This window comes from Cervus elaphus, chromosome 20 (genome assembly GCF_910594005.1).
Source record: "Cervus elaphus chromosome 20, mCerEla1.1, whole genome shotgun sequence".
Taxonomy (NCBI): Eukaryota; Metazoa; Chordata; class Mammalia; order Artiodactyla; family Cervidae; genus Cervus; species Cervus elaphus.
In genome coordinates this window covers 3435384-3459019 of record NC_057834.1, presented here as the reverse complement: position 1 = coordinate 3459019, position 23636 = coordinate 3435384, and positions in this window count along the sequence as shown.

Below are 23636 nucleotides of genomic sequence, written 5' to 3'. Positions count from 1 at the left end.
GCCTGACTCCTCGTGAAACTTGATAGGAGACCCAGGATTCCTGTGGCACGTGGAAAGGGACACTTGGTCTCCCGTCTCAGCTGGAGAGGCGTCCCAATTGCCCTGCAAAGCCTCGAGGAGAATCCCGAGTTGTCCCTCGCAACTAGGCAGGAGTCCTGACATGGCTGAACAAACACGTGTGTGGAAGGGCCATCCCCGTCGGAACTCGAGAATATACCCCAGGTTCCCGCCGCAACTCGAGAAAAACCATGAGACTTCCCCTTCGCCGCGAGATGAGGCCCGATTCCCCTGCACTGCGTGCAGAGCAATTCCGTGTTGCACATCACACATGAAAGGAGCCTTGATTTCCTTGATGGCACTCCAGAGAAACCCCAAGAACACTGTTTCAAGGATAGGGGGATCCTGAGGTCACTGTAGCAACACGAAAGAGCTCCGTGGACCAAGAATCAACACGAGATGAGAGGTTAGTCCCTGGCTTCGACTCCTGAGGAATACCACCTTACCACAAGCACCTCAAGAGGAGGCTTCTCTCAGCTCTAGGTATGTGAGAGGGATCCTGAGTTTGCGGCCTCAAGTGGAATGGACACCGCGATGCCCTGACTCGAAATAAGGCCGGATATCCCTGCAGTGACTTGAATGCAGGCTCGTCTTGCATCTCCCAAGAAGAAAGGGTGTCTGAATCCCCTGTGGAGACCACAGAGAAACACCTAGTTCCCCACCTCATCGCGAACGGAGGCCTCACATCCTTTGAAAACTCCAGAGGTACGCGGAGATCAGTGCCTCCAAAGGAGACGATGCCTGACTCCTCGTGAAACTTGATAGGAGTCCCAGGATTCTTGTGGCACGTGGAAAGGGACCCTTGGTTTCCCGCCTCAGCTGGAGAGGTGTTCCAATTGCCCTGCCAAGCCTCGAGGAGAATCCCGAGTTGTCCCTCGCAACTAGGCAGGAGTCCTGACGTGGCTGAACAAACACGTGGGTGGAAGGGCCATCCCCGTCGTAACTCGAGAATATACCCAAGGTTCCCGCCGCAACTCGAGAAAAACCATGAGACTTCCCCCTCGATGCGAGATGAGGCCCGATTCCCCTGTCCTGCGTGCAGAGCAATTCCGTCTTGCACATCACACATGAAAGGAGCCTTGATTTCCTTGATGGCACTCCAGAGAAACCCCAAGAACACTGTTTCAAGGCTAGAGGGATCCTGAGGTCACTGTAGCAACACGAAAGACCTCTGTGGACCAAAAATCAACTCGAAAAGAGAGGTTAGTCCCTGGATTCGTCTCCAGAGGAATACCACCTTACCACAAGCACCTCAAGAGGAGGCTTCTCTCAGCTCTAGGTATGTGAGAGGGACCCTGAGTTTGCGGCCTCAAGTGGAATGGACACCGCGATGCCCTGACTCGAAATAAGGCCGGATATCCCTGCAGTGACTTCAATGCAGGCTCGTCTTGCATCTCCCAGGACGAAAGGATGTCTGAATCCCCTGTGGAAAGCACAGAGAAAGACTTACTTCCCCACCTCATCGCGACCGATAGCCTCACATCCTTTGAAAACTCCAGAGGTACGCGGAGATCAGTGCCTCCAAAGGAGACGATGCCTGACTCCTCGTGAAACTTGATAGGAGTCCCAGGATTCCTGTGGCACTTGGAAAGAGACACTTGGTCTCCCGCCTCAGCTGGAGAGGCGCCCCAATTGCCCTGCCAAGCCTCGAGGAGAATCCAGAGTTGTCCCTCGCAACTAGGCAGGAGTCCTGACGTCGCTGAAGAAACACGTGGGTGGAAGGGCCATCCCCGTCGTAACTCGAGAATATACCCCAGGTTCCCGCCGCAACTCGAGAAAAACCATGAGACTTCCCCCTCGCCGCGAGATGAGGCCCGATTCCCCTGCACTGCGTGCAGAGCAATTCCGTGTTGCACATCACACATGAAAGGAGCCTTGATTTCCTTGATGGCACTCCAGTGAAACCCCAAAAACTCTGTTTTAAGGCTAGAGGGATCCTGAGGTCACTGTAGCAACACGAAAGAGCTCCGTGGGCCAAAAATCAACTCGAGATGAGAGTTTAGTCCCTGGCTTCGACTCCAGAGGAATACCACCTTACCACAAGCACCTCAAGAGGAGGCTTCTCTCAGCTCTAGGTATGTGAGAGGGACCCTGAGTTTGCGGCCTCAAGTGGAATGGACACCGCGATGCCCTGACGCGAAATAAGGCTGGATATCCCTGCAGTGAATTGAATGCAGGCTCGTCTTGCATCTCCCAAGATGAAAGGATGTCTGAATCCCCTGTGGAGACCACAGAGAAAGACATAGTTCCCCACCTCATCGCGACCGGAGGCCTCACATCCTTTGAAAACTCCAGAGGTACGCGGAGATCAGTGGCTCCAAAGGAGACGATGCCTGACTCCTCGTGAAACTCGATAGGAGTCCCAGGATTCCTGCGGCACGTGGAAAGGGGCCCTTGGTCTCCCGCCTCAGCTGGAGAGGTGTCCCAATTCCCTTGCCAAGCCTCGAGGAGAATCCCGAGTTGTGTCTCGCACCTACGCAAGAGTCCTGACGTGGCTGAACACACACGTGGGTGGAAGGGCCATCCCCGTCGTAACTCGAGAATATACCCCAGGTTCCCGCCGCAACTCGAGAAAAACCATGAGACTTCCCCCTCGCCGCGAGATGAGGCCCGATTCCCCTGCACTGCGTGCAGAGCAATTCCGTCTTGCACATCACACATGAAAGGAGCCTTGATTTCCTTCATGGCACTCCAGAGAAACCCCAAGAACACTGTTTCAAGGATAGAGGGATCCTGAGGTCACTGTAGCAACACGAAAGAGCTCCGTGGGCCAAAAATCAACTCGAGATGAGAGGTTAGTCCCTGGCTTCGACTCCAGAGGAATACCACCTTACCACAATTACCTCAAGAGGAGGCTTCTCTCAGCTCTAGGTATGTGAGAGCGACCCTGAGTTTGCGGCCTCAAGTGGAATGGACACCGCGATGCCCTGACTCGAAATAAGGCCGGATATCCCTGCAGTGACTTGAATGCAGGCTCGTCTTGCATCTCCCAAGAAGAAAGGATGTCTGAATCCCCTGTGGAGACCACAGAGAAACACCTAGTTCCCCACATCATCGCGACCGGAGGCCTCACATCCTTTGAAAACTCCCCAGGTACGCGGAGATCAGTGCCTCCAAAGGAGACGATGCCTAACTCCTCGTGAAACTTGATAGGAGTCCCAGGATTCTTGTGGCACGTGGAAAGGGACCCTTGGTCTCCCGCCTCAGCTGGAGAGGCGTTCCAATTGCCCTGCCAAGCCTCGAGGAGAATCCCGAGTTGTCCCTCGCAACTAGGCAGGAGTCCTGACGTGGCTGAACAAACACGTGGGTGGAAGGGCCATCCCCGTCGTAACTCGAGAATATACCCCAGGTTCCCGCCGCAACTCGAGAAAAACCATGAGACTTCCCCCTCGATGCGAGATGAGGCCCGAAACCCCTGTACTGCGTGCAGAGCAATTCCGTCTTGCACATCACACATGAAAGGAGCCTTGATTTCCTTGATGGCACTCCAGAGAAACCCCAAGAACACTGTTTCAAGGCTAGAGGGATCCTGAGGTCACAGTAGCAACAGGAAAGAACTCTGTGGACCGAAAATCAACTCGAAAAGAGAGGTTAGTCCCTGGATTCGTCTCCAGAGGAATACCACCTTACCACAAGCACCTCAAGAGGAGGCTTCTCTCAGCTCTAGGTATGTGAGAGGGACCCTGAGTTTGCGGCCTCAAGTGGAATGGACACCGCGATGCCCTGACTCGAAATAAGGCCGGATATCCCTGCAGTGACTTCAATGCAGGCTTGTCTTGCATCTCCCAGGACGAAAGGATGTCTGAATCCCCTGTGGAAAGCACAGAGAAAGACTTAGTTCCCCACCTCATCGCGACCGATAGCCTCACATTCTTTGAAAACTCCAGAGGTACGCGGAGATCAGTGCCTCCAAAGGAGACGATGCCTGACTCCTCGTGAAACTTGATAGGAGACCCAGGATTCCTGTGGCACTTGGAAAGGGACACTTTGTCTCCCGCCTCAGCTGGAGAGGCGTCCCAGTTGCCCTGCCAAGCCTCGAGGAGAATCCAGAGTTGTCCCTCGCAACTAGGCAGGAGTCCTGACGTCGCTGAAGAAACACATGGGTGGAAGGGCCATCCCTGTCGTAACTCGAGAATATACCCCAGGTTCCCGCCGCAACTCGAGAAAAACCATGAGACTTCCCCCTCGATGCGAGATGAGGCCCGATTCCCCTGTACTGAGTGCAGAGCAATCCCGTCCTGCACATCACACATGAAAGGAGCCTTGATTTCCTTGATGGCACTCCAGAGAAACCCCAAGAACACTGTTTCAAGGCTAGAGGCATCCTGAGGTCACTGTAGCAACACGAAAGAACTCTGTGGACCAAAAATCAACTCGAAAAGAGAGGTTAGTCCCTGGATTCGTATCCAGAGGAATACCACCTTACCACAAGCACCTCAAGAGGAGGCTTCTCTCAGCTCTAGGTATGTGAGAGGGACCCTGAGTTTGCGGCCTCAAGTGGAATGGACACCGCGATGCCCTGACTCGAAATAAGGCCGGATATCCCTGCAGTGACTTCAATGCAGGCTTGTCATGCATCTCACAGGACGAAAGGATGTCTGAATCCTCTGCGGAAAGCACAGAGAAAGACTTAGTTCCCCACCTCATCGCGACCGATAGCCTCACATCCTTTGAAAACTCCAGAGGTACGCGGAGATCAGTGCCTCCAAAGGAGACGATGCCTGACTCCTCGTGAAACTTGATAGGAGACCCAGGATTCCTGTGGCACGTGGAAAGGGACCCTTGGTCTCCCGTCTCAGCTGGAGAGACGTCCCAATTGCCCTGCAAAGCCTCGAGGAGAATCCCGAGTTGTCCCTCGCAACTAGGCAGGAGTCCTGACGTCGCTGAAGAAACACGTGGGTGGAAGGGCCATCCCCGTCGTAACTCGAGAATATACCCCAGGTTCCCGCCGCAACTCGAGAAAAACCATGAGACTTCCCCCTCGCCGCGAGATGAGGCCCGATTCCCCTGCACTGCGTGCAGAGCAATTCTGTGTTGCACATCACACATGAAAGGAGCCTTGATTTCCTTCATGGCACTCCAGAGAAACCCCAAGAACACTGTTTCAAGGCTAGAGGGATCCTGAGGTCACTGTAGCAACACGAAAGAGCTCCGTGGGCCAAAAATCAACTCGAGATGAGAGGTTAGTCCCTGGCTTCGAATCCAGAGGAATACCACCTTACCACAAGCACCTCAAGAGGAGGCTTCTCTCAGCTCTAGGTATGTGAGAGGGACCCTGAGTTTGCGGCCTCAAGTGGAATGGACACCGCGATGCCCTGACTCGAAATAAGGCCGGATGTCCCTGCAGTGACTTGAATGCACGCTCGTCTTGCATCTCCCAAGAAGAAAGGTTGTCTGAATCCCCTGTGGAGACCACAGAGAAAGACCTAGTTCCCCACCTCATCGCGAGCGGAGGCCTCACATCCTTTGAAAACTCCAGAGGTACGCGGAGATCAGTGCCTCCAAAGGAGACGATGCCTGACTCCTCGTGAAACTTGATAGGAGTCCCAGGATTCTTGTGGCACGTGGAAAGGGACACTTGGTCTCCCGCCTCAGCTGGAGAGGCGTTCCAATTGCCGTGCCAAGCCTCGAGGAGAATCCCGAGTTATCCCTCGCAACTAGGCAGGAGTCCTGACGTGGCTGAACAAACACGTGGGTGGAAGGGCCATCCCCGTCGTAACTCGAGAATATACCCCAGGTTCCCGCCGCAACTCGAGAAAAACCATGAGACTTCCCCCTCGATGCGAGATGAGGCCCGATTCCCCTGTACTGCGTGCAGAGCAATTCCGTCTTGCACATCACACATGAAAGGAGCCTTGATTTCCTTGATGGCACTCCAGAGAAATCTCAAGAACACTGTTTCAAGGCTAGAGGGATCCTGAGGTCACTGTAGCAACACGAAAGAACTCTGTGGACCACAAATCAACTCGAAAAGAGAGGTTAGTCCCTGGATTCGTCTCCAGAGGAATACCACCTTACCACAAGCACCTCAAGAGGAGGCTTCTCTCAGCTCTAGGTATGTGAGAGGGACCCTGAGTTTGCGGCCTCAAGTGGAATGGACACCGCCATGCCCTGACTCGAAATAAGGCCGGATATCCCTGCAGTGACTTCAATGCAGGCTCGTCATGCATCTCCCAGGACGAAAGGATGTCTGAATCCCCTGTGGAAAGCACAGAGAAAGACTTAGTTCCCCACCTCATCGCGACCGATAGCCTCACATCCTTTGAAAACTCCAGAGGTACGCGGAGATCAGTGCCTCCAAAGGAGACGATGCCTGACTCCTCGTGAAACTTGATAGGAGTCCCAGGATTCCTGTGGCACTTGGAAAGGGACACTTGGTCTCCCGCCTCAGCTGGAGAGGCGTGCCAATTGCCCTGCCAAGCCTCGAGGAGAATCCAGAGTTGTCCCTCGCAACTAGGCAGGAGTCCTGACGTCGCTGAAGAAACACGTGGGTGGAAGGGCCATCCCCGTCGTAACTCGAGAATATACCCCAGGTTCCCGCCGCAACTCGAGAAAAACCATGAGACTTCCCCCTCGCCGCGAGATGAGGCCCGATTCCCCTGCACTGCGTGCAGAGCAATTCTGTGTTGCACATCACACATGAAAGGAGCCTTGATTTCCTTCATGGCACTCCAGAGAAAACCCAAGAACACTGCTTCAAGGCTAGAGGGATCCTGAGGTCACTGCAGCAACACGAAAGAGCTCCGTGGACCAAAAATCAACTCGAGATGAGAGGTTAGTCCCTGGCTTCGACTCCAGAGGAATACCACCTTACCACAAGCACCTCAAGAGGAGGCTTCTCTCAGCTCTAGGTATGTGAGAGGGACCCTGAGTTTGCGGCCTCAAGTGGAATGGACACCGCGATGCCCTGACTCGAAATAAGGCCGGATATCCCTGCAGTGACTGGAATGCAGGCTCGTCTTGCATCTCCCAAGACGAAAGAATGTCTGAATCCCCTGTGGAGACCACAGAAAAAGACCTAGTTCCCCACCTCATCGCGACAGGAAGCCTCACATCCTTTGAAAACTCCAGAGGTACGCGGAGATCAGTGCCTCCAAAGGAGACGATGCCTGACTCCTCGTGAAACTTGATAGGAGACCCAGGATTCCTGTGGCACGTGGAAAGGGACCCTTGGTCTCCCGTCTCAGCTGGAGAGACGTCCCAATTGCCCTGCAAAGCCTCGAGGAGAATCCCGAGTTGTCCCTCGCAACTAGGCAGGAGTCCTGACGTCGCTGAAGAAACACGTGTGTGGAAGGGCCATCCCCGTCGTAACTCGAGAATATACCCCAGGTTTCCGCCGCAACTCGAGAAAAACCATGAGACTTCCCCCTCGCCGCGAGATGAGGCCCGATTCCCCTGCACTGCGTGCAGAGCAATTCCGTCTTGCACATCACACATGAAAGGAGCCTTGATTTCCTTCATGGCACTCCAGAGAAACCCCAAGAACACTGTTTCAAGGCTAGGGGTATCCTGAGGTCACTGTAGCAACACGAAAGAGCTCCGTGGGCCAAAAATCAACTCGAGATGAGAGGTTAGTCCCTGGCTTCGAATCCAGAGGAATACCACCTTACCACAAGCACCTCAAGAGGAGGCTTCTCTCAGCTCTAGGTATGTGAGAGGGACCCTGAGTTTGCGGCCTCAAGTGGAATGGACACCGCGATGCCCTGACTCGAAATAAGGCCGGATGTCCCTGCAGTGACTTGAATGCAGGCTCGTCTTGCATCTCCCAAGAAGAAAGGTTGTCTGAATCCCCTGTGGAGACCACAGAGAAAGACCTAGTTCCCCACCTCATCGCGAGCGGAGGCCTCACATCCTTTGAAAACTCCAGAGGTACGCGGAGATCAGTGCCTCCAAAGGAGACGATGCCTGACTCCTCGTGAAACTTGATAGGAGTCCCAGGATTCTTGTGGCACGTGGAAAGGGACCCTTGGTCTCCCGCCTCAGCTGGAGAGGCGTTCCAATTGCCGTGCCAAGCCTCGAGGAGAATCCCGAGTTGTCCCTCGCAACTAGGCAGGAGTCCTGACGTGGCTGAACAAACACGTGGGTGGAAGGGCCATCCCCGTCGTAACTCGAGAATATACACCAGGTTCCCGCCGCAACTCGAGAAAAACCATGAGACTTCCCCCTCGATGCGAGATGAGGCCCGATTCCCCTGTACTGCGTGCAGAGCAATTCCGTCTTGCACATCACACATGAAAGGAGCCTTGATTTCCTTGATGGCACTCCAGAGAAACCCCAAGAACACTGTTTCAAGGATAGAGGGATCGTGAGGTCACTGTAGCAACACGAAAGAACTCTGTGGACCAAAAATCAACTCGAAAAGAGAGGTTAGTCCCTGGATTCGTCTCCAGAGGAATACCACCTTACCACAAGCACCTCAAGAGGAGGCTTCTCTCAGCTCTAGGTATGTGAGAGGGACCCTGAGTTTGCGGCCTCAAGTGGAATGGACACCGCGATGCCCTGACTCGAAATAAGGCCGGATATCCCTGCAGTGACTTCAATGCAGGCTCGTCTTGCATCTCCCAGGACGAAAGGATGTCTGAATCCCCTGTGGAAAGCACAGAGAAAGACTTAGTTCCCCACCTCATCGCGACCGATAGCCTCACATCCTTTGAAAACTCCAGAGGTACGCGGAGATCAGTGCCTCCAAAGGAGACGATGCCTGACTCCTCGTGAAACTTGATAGGAGTCCCAGGATTCCTGTGGCACTTGGAAAGGGACACTTGGTCTCCCGCCTCAGCTGGAGAGGCGTTCCAATTGCCCTGCCAAGACTCGAGGAGAATCCAGAGTTGTCCCTCGCAACTAGGCAGGAGTCCTGACGTCGCTGAAGAAACACGTGGGTGGAAGGGCCATCCCCGTCGTAACTCGAGAATATACCCCAGGTTCCCACCGCAACTCGAGAAAAACCATGAGACTTCCCCTTCGCCGCGAGATGAGGCCCGATTCCCCTGCACTGCGTGCAGAGCAATTCCGTGTTGCACATCACACATGAAAGGAGCCTTGATTTCCTTGATGGCACTCCAGAGAAACCCCAAGAACACTGTTTCAAGGCTAGGGGGATCCTGAGGTCACTGTAGCAACACGAAAGAGCTCCGTGGACCAAGAATCAACACGAGATGAGAGGTTAGTCCCTGGCTTCGACTCCTGAGGAATACCACCTTACCACAAGCACCTCAAGAGGAGGCTTCTCTCAGCTCTAGGTATGTGAGAGGGATCCTGAGTTTGCGGCCTCAAGTGGAATGGACACCGCGATGCCCTGACTCGAAATAAGGCCGGATATCCCTGCAGTGACTTGAATGCAGGCTCGTCTTGCATCTCCCAAGAAGAAAGGGTGTCTGAATCCCCTGTGGAGACCACAGAGAAACACCTAGTTCCCCACCTCATCGCGAACGGAGGCCTCACATCCTTTGAAAACTCCAGAGGTACGCGGAGATCAGTGCCTCCAAAGGAGACGATGCCTGACTCCTCGTGAAACTTGATAGGAGTCCCAGGATTCTTGTGGCACGTGGAAAGGGACCCTTGGTTTCCCGCCTCAGCTGGAGAGGTGTTCCAATTGCCCTGCCAAGCCTCGAGGAGAATCCCGAGTTGTCCCTCGCAACTAGGCAGGAGTCCTGACGTGGCTGAACAAACACGTGGGTGGAAGGGCCATCCCCGTCGTAACTCGAGAATATACCCAAGGTTCCCGCCGCAACTCGAGAAAAACCATGAGACTTCCCCCTCGATGCGAGATGAGGCCCGATTCCCCTGTCCTGCGTGCAGAGCAATTCCGTCTTGCACATCACACATGAAAGGAGCCTTGATTTCCTTGATGGCACTCCAGAGAAACCCCAAGAACACTGTTTCAAGGCTAGAGGGATCCTGAGGTCACTGTAGCAACACGAAAGACCTCTGTGGACCAAAAATCAACTCGAAAAGAGAGGTTAGTCCCTGGATTCGTCTCCAGAGGAATACCACCTTACCACAAGCACCTCAAGAGGAGGCTTCTCTCAGCTCTAGGTATGTGAGAGGGACCCTGAGTTTGCGGCCTCAAGTGGAATGGACACCGCGATGCCCTGACTCGAAATAAGGCCGGATATCCCTGCAGTGACTTCAATGCAGGCTCGTCTTGCATCTCCCAGGACGAAAGGATGTCTGAATCCCCTGTGGAAAGCACAGAGAAAGACTTACTTCCCCACCTCATCGCGACCGATAGCCTCACATCCTTTGAAAACTCCAGAGGTACGCGGAGATCAGTGCCTCCAAAGGAGACGATGCCTGACTCCTCGTGAAACTTGATAGGAGTCCCAGGATTCCTGTGGCACTTGGAAAGAGACACTTGGTCTCCCGCCTCAGCTGGAGAGGCGCCCCAATTGCCCTGCCAAGCCTCGAGGAGAATCCAGAGTTGTCCCTCGCAACTAGGCAGGAGTCCTGACGTCGCTGAAGAAACACGTGGGTGGAAGGGCCATCCCCGTCGTAACTCGAGAATATACCCCAGGTTCCCGCCGCAACTCGAGAAAAACCATGAGACTTCCCCCTCGCCGCGAGATGAGGCCCGATTCCCCTGCACTGCGTGCAGAGCAATTCCGTGTTGCACATCACACATGAAAGGAGCCTTGATTTCCTTGATGGCACTCCAGTGAAACCCCAAAAACTCTGTTTTAAGGCTAGAGGGATCCTGAGGTCACTGTAGCAACACGAAAGAGCTCCGTGGGCCAAAAATCAACTCGAGATGAGAGTTTAGTCCCTGGCTTCGACTCCAGAGGAATACCACCTTACCACAAGCACCTCAAGAGGAGGCTTCTCTCAGCTCTAGGTATGTGAGAGGGACCCTGAGTTTGCGGCCTCAAGTGGAATGGACACCGCGATGCCCTGACGCGAAATAAGGCTGGATATCCCTGCAGTGAATTGAATGCAGGCTCGTCTTGCATCTCCCAAGATGAAAGGATGTCTGAATCCCCTGTGGAGACCACAGAGAAAGACATAGTTCCCCACCTCATCGCGACCGGAGGCCTCACATCCTTTGAAAACTCCAGAGGTACGCGGAGATCAGTGGCTCCAAAGGAGACGATGCCTGACTCCTCGTGAAACTCGATAGGAGTCCCAGGATTCCTGCGGCACGTGGAAAGGGGCCCTTGGTCTCCCGCCTCAGCTGGAGAGGTGTCCCAATTCCCTTGCCAAGCCTCGAGGAGAATCCCGAGTTGTGTCTCGCACCTACGCAAGAGTCCTGACGTGGCTGAACACACACGTGGGTGGAAGGGCCATCCCCGTCGTAACTCGAGAATATACCCCAGGTTCCCGCCGCAACTCGAGAAAAACCATGAGACTTCCCCCTCGCCGCGAGATGAGGCCCGATTCCCCTGCACTGCGTGCAGAGCAATTCCGTCTTGCACATCACACATGAAAGGAGCCTTGATTTCCTTCATGGCACTCCAGAGAAACCCCAAGAACACTGTTTCAAGGATAGAGGGATCCTGAGGTCACTGTAGCAACACGAAAGAGCTCCGTGGGCCAAAAATCAACTCGAGATGAGAGGTTAGTCCCTGGCTTCGACTCCAGAGGAATACCACCTTACCACAATTACCTCAAGAGGAGGCTTCTCTCAGCTCTAGGTATGTGAGAGCGACCCTGAGTTTGCGGCCTCAAGTGGAATGGACACCGCGATGCCCTGACTCGAAATAAGGCCGGATATCCCTGCAGTGACTTGAATGCAGGCTCGTCTTGCATCTCCCAAGAAGAAAGGATGTCTGAATCCCCTGTGGAGACCACAGAGAAACACCTAGTTCCCCACATCATCGCGACCGGAGGCCTCACATCCTTTGAAAACTCCCCAGGTACGCGGAGATCAGTGCCTCCAAAGGAGACGATGCCTAACTCCTCGTGAAACTTGATAGGAGTCCCAGGATTCTTGTGGCACGTGGAAAGGGACCCTTGGTCTCCCGCCTCAGCTGGAGAGGCGTTCCAATTGCCCTGCCAAGCCTCGAGGAGAATCCCGAGTTGTCCCTCGCAACTAGGCAGGAGTCCTGACGTGGCTGAACAAACACGTGGGTGGAAGGGCCATCCCCGTCGTAACTCGAGAATATACCCCAGGTTCCCGCCGCAACTCGAGAAAAACCATGAGACTTCCCCCTCGATGCGAGATGAGGCCCGAAACCCCTGTACTGCGTGCAGAGCAATTCCGTCTTGCACATCACACATGAAAGGAGCCTTGATTTCCTTGATGGCACTCCAGAGAAACCCCAAGAACACTGTTTCAAGGCTAGAGGGATCCTGAGGTCACAGTAGCAACAGGAAAGAACTCTGTGGACCGAAAATCAACTCGAAAAGAGAGGTTAGTCCCTGGATTCGTCTCCAGAGGAATACCACCTTACCACAAGCACCTCAAGAGGAGGCTTCTCTCAGCTCTAGGTATGTGAGAGGGACCCTGAGTTTGCGGCCTCAAGTGGAATGGACACCGCGATGCCCTGACTCGAAATAAGGCCGGATATCCCTGCAGTGACTTCAATGCAGGCTTGTCTTGCATCTCCCAGGACGAAAGGATGTCTGAATCCCCTGTGGAAAGCACAGAGAAAGACTTAGTTCCCCACCTCATCGCGACCGATAGCCTCACATTCTTTGAAAACTCCAGAGGTACGCGGAGATCAGTGCCTCCAAAGGAGACGATGCCTGACTCCTCGTGAAACTTGATAGGAGACCCAGGATTCCTGTGGCACTTGGAAAGGGACACTTTGTCTCCCGCCTCAGCTGGAGAGGCGTCCCAGTTGCCCTGCCAAGCCTCGAGGAGAATCCAGAGTTGTCCCTCGCAACTAGGCAGGAGTCCTGACGTCGCTGAAGAAACACATGGGTGGAAGGGCCATCCCTGTCGTAACTCGAGAATATACCCCAGGTTCCCGCCGCAACTCGAGAAAAACCATGAGACTTCCCCCTCGATGCGAGATGAGGCCCGATTCCCCTGTACTGAGTGCAGAGCAATCCCGTCCTGCACATCACACATGAAAGGAGCCTTGATTTCCTTGATGGCACTCCAGAGAAACCCCAAGAACACTGTTTCAAGGCTAGAGGCATCCTGAGGTCACTGTAGCAACACGAAAGAACTCTGTGGACCAAAAATCAACTCGAAAAGAGAGGTTAGTCCCTGGATTCGTCTCCAGAGGAATACCACCTTACCACAAGCACCTCAAGAGGAGGCTTCTCTCAGCTCTAGGTATGTGAGAGGGACCCTGAGTTTGCGGCCTCAAGTGGAATGGACACCGCGATGCCCTGACTCGAAATAAGGCCGGATATCCCTGCAGTGACTTCAATGCAGGCTTGTCATGCATCTCACAGGACGAAAGGATGTCTGAATCCTCTGCGGAAAGCACAGAGAAAGACTTAGTTCCCCACCTCATCGCGACCGATAGCCTCACATCCTTTGAAAACTCCAGAGGTACGCGGAGATCAGTGCCTCCAAAGGAGACGATGCCTGACTCCTCGTGAAACTTGATAGGAGACCCAGGATTCCTGTGGCACGTGGAAAGGGACCCTTGGTCTCCCGTCTCAGCTGGAGAGACGTCCCAATTGCCCTGCAAAGCCTCGAGGAGAATCCCGAGTTGTCCCTCGCAACTAGGCAGGAGTCCTGACGTCGCTGAAGAAACACGTGGGTGGAAGGGCCATCCCCGTCGTAACTCGAGAATATACCCCAGGTTCCCGCCGCAACTCGAGAAAAACCATGAGACTTCCCCCTCGCCGCGAGATGAGGCCCGATTCCCCTGCACTGCGTGCAGAGCAATTCTGTGTTGCACATCACACATGAAAGGAGCCTTGATTTCCTTCATGGCACTCCAGAGAAACCCCAAGAACACTGTTTCAAGGCTAGAGGGATCCTGAGGTCACTGTAGCAACACGAAAGAGCTCCGTGGGCCAAAAATCAACTCGAGATGAGAGGTTAGTCCCTGGCTTCGAATCCAGAGGAATACCACCTTACCACAAGCACCTCAAGAGGAGGCTTCTCTCAGCTCTAGGTATGTGAGAGGGACCCTGAGTTTGCGGCCTCAAGTGGAATGGACACCGCGATGCCCTGACTCGAAATAAGGCCGGATGTCCCTGCAGTGACTTGAATGCAGGCTCGTCTTGCATCTCCCAAGAAGAAAGGTTGTCTGAATCCCCTGTGGAGACCACAGAGAAAGACCTAGTTCCCCACCTCATCGCGAGCGGAGGCCTCACATCCTTTGAAAACTCCAGAGGTACGCGGAGATCAGTGCCTCCAAAGGAGACGATGCCTGACTCCTCGTGAAACTTGATAGGAGTCCCAGGATTCTTGTGGCACGTGGAAAGGGACACTTGGTCTCCCGCCTCAGCTGGAGAGGCGTTCCAATTGCCGTGCCAAGCCTCGAGGAGAATCCCGAGTTATCCCTCGCAACTAGGCAGGAGTCCTGACGTGGCTGAACAAACACGTGGGTGGAAGGGCCATCCCCGTCGTAACTCGAGAATATACCCCAGGTTCCCGCCGCAACTCGAGAAAAACCATGAGACTTCCCCCTCGATGCGAGATGAGGCCCGATTCCCCTGTACTGCGTGCAGAGCAATTCCGTCTTGCACATCACACATGAAAGGAGCCTTGATTTCCTTGATGGCACTCCAGAGAAATCTCAAGAACACTGTTTCAAGGCTAGAGGGATCCTGAGGTCACTGTAGCAACACGAAAGAACTCTGTGGACCACAAATCAACTCGAAAAGAGAGGTTAGTCCCTGGATTCGTCTCCAGAGGAATACCACCTTACCACAAGCACCTCAAGAGGAGGCTTCTCTCAGCTCTAGGTATGTGAGAGGGACCCTGAGTTTGCGGCCTCAAGTGGAATGGACACCGCCATGCCCTGACTCGAAATAAGGCCGGATATCCCTGCAGTGACTTCAATGCAGGCTCGTCATGCATCTCCCAGGACGAAAGGATGTCTGAATCCCCTGTGGAAAGCACAGAGAAAGACTTAGTTCCCCACCTCATCGCGACCGATAGCCTCACATCCTTTGAAAACTCCAGAGGTACGCGGAGATCAGTGCCTCCAAAGGAGACGATGCCTGACTCCTCGTGAAACTTGATAGGAGTCCCAGGATTCCTGTGGCACTTGGAAAGGGACACTTGGTCTCCCGCCTCAGCTGGAGAGGCGTGCCAATTGCCCTGCCAAGCCTCGAGGAGAATCCAGAGTTGTCCCTCGCAACTAGGCAGGAGTCCTGACGTCGCTGAAGAAACACGTGGGTGGAAGGGCCATCCCCGTCGTAACTCGAGAATATACCCCAGGTTCCCGCCGCAACTCGAGAAAAACCATGAGACTTCCCCCTCGCCGCGAGATGAGGCCCGATTCCCCTGCACTGCGTGCAGAGCAATTCTGTGTTGCACATCACACATGAAAGGAGCCTTGATTTCCTTCATGGCACTCCAGAGAAAACCCAAGAACACTGCTTCAAGGCTAGAGGGATCCTGAGGTCACTGCAGCAACACGAAAGAGCTCCGTGGACCAAAAATCAACTCGAGATGAGAGGTTAGTCCCTGGCTTCGACTCCAGAGGAATACCACCTTACCACAAGCACCTCAAGAGGAGGCTTCTCTCAGCTCTAGGTATGTGAGAGGGACCCTGAGTTTGCGGCCTCAAGTGGAATGGACACCGCGATGCCCTGACTCGAAATAAGGCCGGATATCCCTGCAGTGACTGGAATGCAGGCTCGTCTTGCATCTCCCAAGACGAAAGAATGTCTGAATCCCCTGTGGAGACCACAGAAAAAGACCTAGTTCCCCACCTCATCGCGACAGGAAGCCTCACATCCTTTGAAAACTCCAGAGGTACGCGGAGATCAGTGCCTCCAAAGGAGACGATGCCTGACTCCTCGTGAAACTTGATAGGAGACCCAGGATTCCTGTGGCACGTGGAAAGGGACCCTTGGTCTCCCGTCTCAGCTGGAGAGACGTCCCAATTGCCCTGCAAAGCCTCGAGGAGAATCCCGAGTTGTCCCTCGCAACTAGGCAGGAGTCCTGACGTCGCTGAAGAAACACGTGTGTGGAAGGGCCATCCCCGTCGTAACTCGAGAATATACCCCAGGTTTCCGCCGCAACTCGAGAAAAACCATGAGACTTCCCCCTCGCCGCGAGATGAGGCCCGATTCCCCTGCACTGCGTGCAGAGCAATTCCGTCTTGCACATCACACATGAAAGGAGCCTTGATTTCCTTCATGGCACTCCAGAGAAACCCCAAGAACACTGTTTCAAGGCTAGGGGTATCCTGAGGTCACTGTAGCAACACGAAAGAGCTCCGTGGGCCAAAAATCAACTCGAGATGAGAGGTTAGTCCCTGGCTTCGAATCCAGAGGAATACCACCTTACCACAAGCACCTCAAGAGGAGGCTTCTCTCAGCTCTAGGTATGTGAGAGGGACCCTGAGTTTGCGGCCTCAAGTGGAATGGACACCGCGATGCCCTGACTCGAAATAAGGCCGGATGTCCCTGCAGTGACTTGAATGCAGGCTCGTCTTGCATCTCCCAAGAAGAAAGGTTGTCTGAATCCCCTGTGGAGACCACAGAGAAAGACCTAGTTCCCAACCTCATCGCGAGCGGAGGCCTCACATCCTTTGAAAACTCCAGAGGTACGCGGAGATCAGTGCCTCCAAAGGAGACGATGCCTGACTCCTCGTGAAACTTGATAGGAGTCCCAGGATTCTTGTGGCACGTGGAAAGGGACCCTTGGTCTCCCGCCTCAGCTGGAGAGGCGTTCCAATTGCCGTGCCAAGCCTCGAGGAGAATCCCGAGTTGTCCCTCGCAACTAGGCAGGAGTCCTGACGTGGCTGAACAAACACGTGGGTGGAAGGGCCATCCCCGTCGTAACTCGAGAATATACACCAGGTTCCCGCCGCAACTCGAGAAAAACCATGAGACTTCCCCCTCGATGCGAGATGAGGCCCGATTCCCCTGTACTGCGTGCAGAGCAATTCCGTCTTGCACATCACACATGAAAGGAGCCTTGATTTCCTTGATGGCACTCCAGAGAAACCCCAAGAACACTGTTTCAAGGATAGAGGGATCGTGAGGTCACTGTAGCAACACGAAAGAACTCTGTGGACCAAAAATCAACTCGAAAAGAGAGGTTAGTCCCTGGATTCGTCTCCAGAGGAATACCACCTTACCACAAGCACCTCAAGAGGAGGCTTCTCTCAGCTCTAGGTATGTGAGAGGGACCCTGAGTTTGCGGCCTCAAGTGGAATGGACACCGCGATGCCCTGACTCGAAATAAGGCCGGATATCCCTGCAGTGACTTCAATGCAGGCTCGTCATGCATCTCCCAGGACGAAAGGATGTCTGAATCCCCTGTGGAAAGCACAGAGAAAGACTTAGTTCCCCACCTCATCGCGACCGATAGCCTCACATCCTTTGAAAACTCCAGAGGTACGCGGAGATCAGTGCCTCCAAAGGAGACGATGCCTGACTCCTCGTGAAACTTGATAGGAGTCCCAGGATTCCTGTGGCACTTGGAAAGGGACACTTGGTCTCCCGCCTCAGCTGGAGAGGCGTTCCAATTGCCCTGCCAAGACTCGAGGAGAATCCAGAGTTGTCCCTCGCAACTAGGCAGGAGTCCTGACGTCGCTGAAGAAACACGTGGGTGGAAGGGCCATCCCCGTCGTAACTCGAGAATATACCCCAGGTTCCCACCGCAACTCGAGAAAAACCATGAGACTTCCCCCTCGCCGCGAGATGAGGCCCGATTCCCCTGCACTGCGTGCAGAGCAATTCTGTGTTGCACATCACACATGAAAGGAGCCTTGATTTCCTTGATGACACTCCAGAGAAACCCCAAGAACACTGTTTCAAAGCTAGAGGGATCCTGAGGTCACTGTAGCAACACGAAAGAGCTCCGTGGACCAAAAGTCAACTCGAGATGAGAGGTTAGTCCCTGGCTTCGACTCCAGAGGAATACCACCTTACCACAAGCACCTCAAGAGGAGGCTTCTCTCAGCTCTAGGTATGTGAGAGGGATCCTGAGTTTGCGGCCTCAAGTGGAATGGACACCGCGATGCCCTGACTCGAAATAAGGCCGGATATTCCTGCAGTGACTGGAATGCAGGCTCGTCTTGCATCTCCCAATACGAAAGGATGTCTGAATCCCCTGTGGAGACCACAGAGAAAGACCTAGTTCCCCACCTCATCGCGACCGGAGGCCTCACATCCTTTGAAAACTCCAGAGGTATGCGGAGATCAGTGCCTCAAAGGAGACGATGCCTGACTCCTCGTGAAACTTGATAGGAGACCCAGGATTCCTGTGGCACGTGGAAAGGGACCCTTGGTCTCCCGTCTCATCTGGAGAGGCGTCCCAATTGCCCTGCAAAGCCTCGAGGAGAATCCCGAGTTGTCCCTCGCAACTAGGCAGGAGTCCTGACGTGGCTGAAGAAACACGTGGGTGGAAGGGCCATCCCCGTCGTAACTCGAGAATATACCCCAGGTTCCCGCCGCAACTCGAGAAAAACCATGAGACTTCCCCCTCGCCGCGAGATGAGGCCCGATTCCCCTGCACTGCGTGCAGAGCAATTCCGTGTTGCACATCACACATGAAAGGAGCCTTGATTTCCTTGATGGCACTCCAGAGAAACCCCAAGAACACTGTTTCAAGGCTAGAGGGATCCTGAGGTCACTGTAGCAACACGAAAGAGCTCCTTGGACCAAGAATCAACTCGAGATGAGAGGTTAGTCCCTGGCTTCGACTCCTGAGGAATACCACCTTACCACAAGCAACTCAAGAGGAGGCTTCTCTCAGCTCTAGGTATGTGAGAGGGATCCTGAGTTTGCGGCCTCAAGGGGAAAGGACACCGCGATGCCCTGACTCGAAATAAGGCCGGATATCCCTGCAGTGACTTGAATGCAGGCTCGTCTTGCATCTCCCAAGAAGAAAGGATGTCTGAATCCCCTGTGGAGACCACAGAGAAACACCTAATTCCCCACCTCATCGCGACCGGAGGCCTCACATCCTTTGAAAACTCCAGAGGTACGCGGAGATCAGTGCCTCCAAAGGAGACGATGCCTGACTCCTCGTGAAACTTGATAGGAGTCCCAGGATTCCTCTGGCACGTGGAAAGGGACACTTGGTCTCCCGCCTCAGCTGGAGAGGCGTCCCAATTGCCTTGCCAAGCCTCGAGGAGAATCCCGAGTTGTGTCTCGCAACTAGGCAAGAGTCCTGACGTGGCTGAACAAACACGTGGGTGGAAGGGCCATCCCCGTCGTAACTCGAGAATATACCCCAGGTTCCCGCCGCAACTCGAGAAAAACCATGAGACTTCCCCCTCGCCGCGAGATGAGGCCCGATTCCCCTGCACTGCGTGCAGAGCAATTCTGTGTTGCACATCACACATGAAAGGAGCCTTGATTTCCTTGATGGCACTCCAGAGAATCCCCAAGAACACTGTTTCAAGGCTAGAGGGATCCTGAGGTCACTGTAGCAACACGAAAGAGCTCCGTGGACCAAAAATCAACTCGAGATGAGAGGTTAGTCCCTGGCTTCGACTCCAGAGGAATACCACCTTACCACAAGCACCTCAAGAGGAGGCTTCTCTCAGCTCTAGGTATGTGAGAGGGACCCTGAGTTTGCGGCCTCAAGTGGAATGGACACCGCGATGCCCTGACTCGAAATAAGGCCGGATATCCCTGCAGTGACTGGAATGCAGGCTCGTCTTGCATCTCCCAAGACGAAAGGGTGTCTGAATCCCCTGTGGAGACCACAGAGAAAGACCTAGTTCCCCACCTCATCGCGACAGGAGGCCTCAAATCCTTTGAAAACTCCAGAGGTATGCGGAGATCAGTGCCTCCAAAGGAGACAATGCCTGACTCCTCGTGAAACTTGATACGAGTCCCAGGATTCCTGTGGCACGTGGAAAGGGACCCTTGGTCTCCCGTCTCAGCTGGAGAGGCGTCCCAATTGTCGTGCCAAGCCTCGAGGAGAATCCCGAGTTGTCCCTCGCAACTAGGCAGGAGTCCTGACGTGGCTGAACAAACACGTGGGTGGAAGGGCCATCCCCGTCGTAACTCGAGAATATACCCCAGGTTCCCGCCGCAACTCGAGAAAAACCATGAGACTTCCCCCTCGCCGCGAGATGAGGCCCGATTCCACTCTACTGCGTGCAGAGCAATTCCGTGTTGCACATCACACATGAAAGGAGCCTTGATTTCCTTGATGGCACTCCAGAGAAACCCCAAGAACACTGTTTCAAGGCTAGAGGGATCCTGAGGTCACTGTAGCAACACGAAAGAGCTCCGTGGGCCAAAAATCAACTCGAGATGAGAGGTTAGTCCCTGGCTTCGACTCCAGAGGAATACCACCTTACCACAAGCACCTCAAGAGGAGGCTTCTCTCAGCTCTAGGTATGTGAGAGGGACCCTGAGTTTGCGGCCTCAAGTGGAATGGACACCGCGATGCCCGGACGCGAAATAAGGCTGGATATCCCTGCAGTGACTTGAATGCAGGCTCGTCTTGCATCTCCCAAGATGAAAGGATGTCTGAATCCCCTGTGGAGACCACAGAGAAAGACCAAGTTCCCCACCTCATCGCGACCGGAGGCCTCAAATCCTTTGAAAACTCCAGAGGTACGCGGAGATCAGTGCCTCCAAAGGAGACGATGGCTGACTCCTCGTGAAACTTGATAGGAGTCCCACGATTCTTGTGGCACGTGGAAAGGGACCCTTGGTCTCCTGCCTCAGCTGGAGAGGCGTTCCAATTGCCCTGCCAAGCCTCGAGGAGAATCCCGAGTTGTCCCTCGCAACTAGGAAGGAGTCCTGACGTGGCTGAACAAACACGTGGGTGGAAGGGCCATCCCCGTCGTAACTCGAGAATATACCCCAGGTTCCCGCCGCAACTCGAGAAAAACCATGAGACTTCCCCCTCGATGCGAGATGAGGCCCGATTCCCCTGTCCTGCGTGCAGAGCAATTCCGTCTTGCACATCACACATGAAAGGAGCCTTGATTTCCTTGATGGCACTCCAGAGAAACCCCAAGAACACTGTTTCAAGGATAGAGGGATCCTGAGGTCACTGTAGCAACACGAAAGAACTCTGTGGACCAAAAATCAACTCGAAAAGAGAGGTTAGTCCCTGGATTCGTCTCCAGAGGAATACCACCTTACCACAAGCACCTCAAGAGGAGGCTTCTCTCAGCTCTAGGTATGTGAGAGGGACCCTGAGTTTGCGGCCTCAAGTGGAATGGACACCGCGATGCCCTGACTCGAAATAAGGCCGGATATCCCTGCAGTGACTTCAATGCAGGCTCGTCTTGCATCTCCCAGGACGAAAGGATGTCTGAATCCCCTGTGGAAAGCACAGAGAAAGACTTAGTTCCCCACCTCATCGCGACCGATAGCCTCACATCCTTTGAAAACTCCAGAGGTACGCGGAGATCAGTGCCTCCAAAGGAGACGATGCCTGACTCCTCGTGAAACTTGATAGGAGTCCCAGGATTCCTGTGGCACTTGGAAAGGGACACTTGGTTTCCCGCCTCAGCTGGAGAGGCGTTCCAATTGCCCTGCCAAGCCTCGAGGAGAATCCCGAGTTGTCCCTCGCAACTAGGCAGGAGTCCTGACGTCGCTGAACACACACGTGGGTGGAAGGGCCATCCCCGTCTTAACTCGAGAATATACCCCAGGTTCCCGCCGCAACTCGAGAAAAACCATGAGACTTCCCCCTCGCCGCGAGATGAGGCCCGATTCCCCTGCACTGCGTGCAGAGCAATTCCGTGTTGCACATCACACATGAAAGGAGCCTTGATTTCCTTGATGGCACTCCAGAGAAACCCCAAGAACACTGTTTCAAGGCTAGAGGGATCCTGAGGTCACTGTAGCAACACGAAAGAGCTCCGTGGGCCAAAAATCAACTCGAGATGAGAGGTTAGTCCCTGGCTTCGACTCCAGAGGAATACCACCTTACCACAAGCACCTCAAGAGGAGGCTTCTCTCAGCTCTAGGTATGTGAGAGGGACCCTGAGTTTGCGGCCTCAAGTGGAATGGACACCGCGATGCCCGGACGCGAAATAAGGCTGGATATCCCTGCAGTGACTTGAATGCAGGCTCGTCTTGCATCTCCCAAGATGAAAGGATGTCTGAATCCCCTGTGGAGACCACAGAGAAAGACCAAGTTCCCCACCTCATCGCGACCGGAGGCCTCACATCCTTTGAAAACTCCAGAGGTACGCGGAGATCAGTGCCTCCAAAGGAGACGATGCCTGACTCCTCGTGAAACTTGATAGGAGTCCCAGGATTCCTGTGGCACTTGGAAAGGGACACTTGGTCTCCCGCCTCAGCTGGAGAGGCGTCCCAATTGCCTTGCCAAGCCTCGAGGAGTATCCCGAGTTGTGTCTCGCAACTAGGCAAGAGTCCTGACGTGGCTGAACAAACACGTGTGTGGAAGGGCCATCCCCGTCGTAACTCGAGAATATACCCCAGGTTCCCGCCACAACTCGAGAAAAACCATGAGACTTCCCCATCGCCGCGAGATGAGGCCCGATTCCCCTGCACTGCGTGCAGAGCTATTCTGTGTTGCACATCACACATGAAAGGAGCCTTGATTTCCTTCATGACACTCCAGAGAAACCCCAAGAACACTGTTTCAAGGATAGAGGGATCCTGAGGTCACTGTATCAACACGAAAGAACTCTGTGGACCAAAAATCAACTCGAGATGAGAGGTTAGTCCCTGGCTTCGACTCCAGAGGAATACCACCTTACCACAAGCACCTCAAGAGGAGGCTTCTCTCAGCTCTAGGTATGTGAGAGGGACCCTGAGTTTGCGGCCTCAAATGGAATGGACACCGCGATGCCCTGACTCGAAATAAGGCCGGATATCCCTGCAGTGACTGGAATGCAGGCTCGTCTTGCATCTCCCAAGACGAAACGGTGTCTGAATCCCCTGTGGAGACCACAGAGAAAGACCTAGTTCCCCACCTCATTGCGACAGGAGGCCTCAAATCCTTTGAAAACTCCAGAGGTATGCGGAGATCAGTGCCTCCAAAGGAGACGATGCCTGACTCCTCGTGAAACTTCATAGGAGACCCAGGATTCCTGTGGCACGTGGAAAGGGACCCTTGGTCTCCCGCCTCAGCTGGAGAGGCGTTCCAATTGCCCTGCCAAGCCTCGAGGAGAATCCCGAGTTGTCCCTCGCAACTAGGCAGGAGTCCTGACGTGGCTGAACAAACACGTGGGTGGAAGGGCCATCCCCGTCGTAACTCGAGAATATACCCCAGGTTCCCGCCGCAACTCGAGAAAAACCATGAGACTTCCCCCTCGCCGCGAGATGAGGCCCGATTCCCCTACACTGCGTGCAGAGCAATTCCGTGTTGCACATCACACATGAAAGGAGCCTTGATTTCCTTGATGGCACTCCAGAGAAACCCCAAGAACACTGTTTCAAGGCTAGAGGGATCCTGAGGTCACTGTAGCAACACGAAAGAGCTCCGTGGACCAAGAATCAACTCGAGATGAGAGGTTAGTCCCTGGCTTCGACTCCTGAGGAATACCACCTTACCACAAGCACCTCAAGAGGAGGCTTCTCTCAGCTCTAGGTATGTGAGAGGG